We start from the raw sequence: 4773 nt of genomic DNA, 5'->3' as shown, positions 1-4773 counted from the left end.
AGAGAGAGAGAGAGAGAGAGAGAGAGAGTGTGTGTGTGAGATGGCCAAGCATGCCAGAGGCCCTAGAGCTGGGAGCTCAGGGTTCAGCGAGAGACCCTGCCTCAGTGGAGAGCGACAGAGAAAGTCAGCTGACATTAACCTCGGGCCTCCACTCACATGTATACAAGTGCATACACAGCACACATGTGTGTGCATACACAAACACACCTACACATGCACACATCCCCCCCCCCCCGCACATATCACATACCCATGCATAAGCAAATCACACAACTGCACACATAAACCACAGGAACACTGGGTTTGTTGAGATGGTCTCTTCTACTGGGAACTGAATCCAGGGCCTCAAATATGAAAGACAAGCCTTCTGTCACTGAAGTATATCCCCAGCCATGTGCGTGAGTCCATTAGGTGGGGGGTCGGGCGGGGGGGGAGTTCTAAGTTACCCTAGCCTGACCTCAAGTTCTCTCTGCAACCAAACAAGCCTTAAAGTTGAGAGCTTCTTGCCTCGGCTTCCGTGTAGCTGGACCGCTGGCCCAGGCCCGGGCACGTTCTTCCAGCTCTGCCCCTGGTGAAGCCTCGCCAGGCCAAATGATGACGTGAAGTTACCAGAAGCTGCCCTTAAGGAATGGAGGAAGAACTCCAGGGTCACTGACACTCGTGCTAAGGCACTGCAGGCCCATCCGGTAGTGACAGAGGAATGTGGGGACAGAGGACATTTTCCTGTCCTGAAGTCAAATTCTCACCCTGACATGAGAGTGAACGGTCTCGCCGCTGACCTTTTCATCCCTCAACGCTGGAAGAGGCTGGAGAGATAGCCTAGCGGTTAGGAGAACTGGCTTTTAACAGAGGACAGTTCAATTGCCAGCAGCTCACAACTGTCTCTAACTCCAATTCCAGGGTATCCACACCCTTCTGTGGGATCCCCAGACACCAGACACAGGCATAGTGCATATATGTATCTATAGGCAAAGCACCCATACATGTAAAATAAAACCTTTTAAAAATAATAAACTTTAAAAAGAGGCCTAAAGGCCCCATAACGAATGGATTCCAGGAATAGAACATTCTAAATCCCAGGGGTCTTTGGGGTGCAGTGGGAAGGACATCACCTCTGGAGTTAGTACTGCCTTAGAACTGTGATGAGTGGGCGGAGCCAGCCGCCATGGGTAGCCTCCTCCCCACTCTCCCCTACATTGAAAGCATTTCCTTTTAACAGAGGTCACAGGACCCATATCTGATGTGTAGCCCAAAATACTTCTGATCCCTAGGACAGACTATACCATTCACCCAGTCGGCCACGCCCCGAACACTGCCCTATCCCTTCACTAGGAAGAACCAGGCAGAAGGACTGCACAGGTCAATTTGCACAGCTCATGGTGAATTCACACCCAGCACATGAATGTGTGCACAGAAGGAAGAGTATAGCCACTGGATATTAGATGAGCTTGGCCTCCCTCCTGTGGGGTGCAGAGGGCTTCCACCCCACTTCATCACAGGGGCTTCATATAGCACCCAGTACATGAATTCACTCTGCAGTGGCTTACCGTGTGGTGTCTGTGGGCTCAGCTGCAATGGAGGCTCACAGGGGCCCATAGTAGGAGCTATACCCTTAGGAAGGTAGTGCACGGTGACACCTAGTAACTCAAGGAGAGGAGGCTGTGTTCTCACAAAATAATGTGACAACTGGGATGAGGGAAAGACAGACTTCAGAAGACCCCGACAACAAGAAGGCAGAAGCTAAGGGCATCCCGTGATCTCTAGGGCCTTTAGGAAACACCATCCAGATGTGTTCTGAATACACATACAGTTCTGAATGTCTCCTAAATGTGGATTTCAGACTATCGTACCATCCCCATAACTACTGCCTATGTGTCAGAGTGCCAGATTCCAGAAGGCCGTGGTCCCTCAATCCAAACAGTCAGACACAACAACCTCAAGAGACCTGGGTCCTAAGTGGGACCTCGGGAAACCCAGCCAGGTGGCCAGAGACGAGGAGTGGGGACCACGCAGCAGGAACTCTGTGGTTCATGAAACGCACCAGAAAAAAGCACGGCCAGGACAAAGCGGTTCTCAGAGAGGCACCAGAGGAGGCAGGCACAGGTCAGGAGGTAGAGGTGGGTTTTGTTTTATTTTTGAGGGGGGGGGGCACCTGTGGGCACAGATAGGGAAGCACAAACCAGGCCAATGAATACAGTAACTGGCCACAGCTTTTGAATAAATTACCACCACAAACCAGGGAGAAGACCACCAGAGAACTACCCAGCTACCTGTCATGCATGATCTCCAACCCTCAAGTCCATAGCACTTACTGGAAATACAGTGGCTAAAAAAAAATGTCTTTTCTGAAAAAGCCTTAAAATGGTCCTACTGTAGAAACTGTCTTTGTCCCCAGTTTACACACAAGGAAACTGGATTTGAGAGGCATATTCAGAACTGTCTTGTATGGAGTTGGAGAGATGGCTGTCGGTAGGCTCTTGCTTTACAAGGGATGGAAGGAATTAAGGAAGGAAGGGAAGGGAGGGAGGGAGGGGAAGGAGGATGGGAGAAAGGCAGAGGAGGGGAAGGAAATGAAAGAGAAGGGGTGAGGGGAGGGAAAGAGGAGGGAAGAGGAGGGAAGGGTGAGGGGAGGGAAAGAGGAAGGAAGAGGAGGGAAGGGTGAGGGGAGGGAAAGGGGGAAAGGAGAGAGGAGGGGAGAGAAAGGGGGGAGGAAAGGAGAAGGGGGAAGGGAAGATGGGAGGAAGGCAGAGGAAGGGGAAGGAAGAGAGGGGAGGGGCGGAGGGGAGATGAAGAGAGGCATGGCAGAGTGTCCTCATAACCCCAGCTTTTAGGGCACTGAGACAAGTGATCCCTGGGACCCACTGGGGCCCAGCCTAGCCTACGTGGCAAGTTCCAGGCCAATAAGAGACCCTAATTTAAAAAAAAAAAAGAAAGAGAAAAAGGGATGGAGGAGGGAGGGAAAGGGGGAGGGAGGGAGGGAGGGAGGGAGGGAGGGAGGGATAGACAAGAAACAAAAGGTAAAGTGTGCCTGAGGAATGACTCCAAGGTTGTGCCCCAGCCTCTACCCCCAGGCAGCATGCACACACACATACAGTCACACACACACAATCATACACACAGTCACACACACAATCACACAGTCACAAATACAGTCACAAAGTCACACACACAGTCTCACACACACACACAGTCACACAGTCACACAGAAATAAATAAATACATGGAAATGTAACGAAGACACATTGAAAAGCCACACAGCACAGCATGTGAGCTTTCAGGACTCACTCACCTCCCTCCACCATGCAGCTCATCACACAAACAAACCATTAAGCTGTCTCTCTCGATTTGAGACCTTCCACTTTGAGACATGGTCTCTCACTGGGACCACAGGCTCTCCGATTAGGCTACCTGGGGGGCCAGTGAGCGGCAAGCATCCCTGGTCTCCAGCTCCCAGCACTGAACACATGCCACCATGGCCAGCTTTTCACATGGGCTCTGGGGATTTTATTCAGGTCCCCATGTTTGTACAGAACGTACCACCTGAACCATCTCCCCAATCCAGCATGGATGTTCTTTTATTATTAATAGTGCATGCAGAAACAAATTTAGGCACAAGAATAAACCTCTTGCAGAGCTACATGAATGTACACTTGTTGTCTGATGTTAGCATGAATCTACCACCCGATTAGTTTAAATTTCCAGCAAGCATATGGAAGCTGAAGGCAGCAGACCTTCACCTGTGACCTGCATGCTAATGGGACCACAAGGCTCGATCTGTCTCTTGCTAAATGCCTGAGGCTGGGCTGTGGGTCTTGCTGAGGGCCTTAACCCCACCGATGGGCGTGTCTGCCGGGCATCTGAAAGCTTTACAGTAAATGGTGACTCATCTATAGAAGCCACCGTAGATACCACTATGTTATAAGTTGAAATTTGTTCCATCCACATGAAAGAGAATCGAGTACGGGGTTCTGAGTCTGAGTCAAACTGAGACCCCTGTGTACCACTGCGTTCATCTGAATACAGCCAAGCCCCACACTGCAGTTCTCTGACTCCAGGGGACTCAGGCAGAGGAGGGTGGGTTTCTAAGGAAGGCTCACAAATTCACGGGTGTCCTCAGGTCTCCTCCGGCTGAGTCTCTATCTGTGTAAGCTCGGCCAGTCCTTAACACTGCACCAAATACCAAGATGAGCACACAGACACAGATCCTGACCTCCTGACGTAAGAGTCCCTCAACAGCTCCCATCGGTACACTTCCTCAGTTGACACAGTAAGTTCTCATTTAACAGCCCCATCTCACAAAAAGGGAAACAGAGGCAGAGGGCAATTATACAAGATCACACATCTAGTTAAGAACTAGCATTCATGTCAACTCCTATGACACTATGAAGCTGGGGCTGCCCCTGCCACTCAGCACAAGGAAATGGGGGCAGGTGGACTCAGGTTTAAAGGAGTCCAGGGCCTAGCAAGCACATGGCCAGTAAAGACAGTATTGGGGTCCTCCCAGAAAGGGGGTGCTCATACGGTACAGACAGTGAACTTTGGTTGGGGCATATTATGGACACCTTCCTAAAAGGAGACCATGGCAGTCTGGGGGAGGGAATAATACTAGAAACAAATGTCTGGGTACGTCCCCTAAGTTCATGGTCGCACGGAGTGGAGTCCACAATGCGATCTTATTTAGAGACAAGGTCTCAGCAAATAGAATTAGTATGTAGCTCATCTTGAATTCATTCTTTCTTTTTGGTTTTTTTTTTTTTTGGTTTTTTTTTTTTT

At 50.2% G+C, this 4773-nt stretch overlaps 1 protein-coding gene across 4 annotated transcripts in view; it reads right to left on the bottom strand.

Annotated features, from left to right (window-relative positions):
- Window positions 1–4773, bottom strand: part of Trerf1 (transcriptional regulating factor 1) — a 225493-nt gene that overhangs the window by 170604 nt on the left and 50116 nt on the right. The window lies entirely within an intron of this gene.

Source organism: Mus caroli, chromosome 17 (assembly GCF_900094665.2).
Source record: "Mus caroli chromosome 17, CAROLI_EIJ_v1.1, whole genome shotgun sequence".
Classification (NCBI taxonomy): Eukaryota; Metazoa; Chordata; class Mammalia; order Rodentia; family Muridae; genus Mus; species Mus caroli.
Note: the sequence above shows the minus strand (reverse complement) of the source record. Positions and strands in the feature narration are given on the sequence as shown.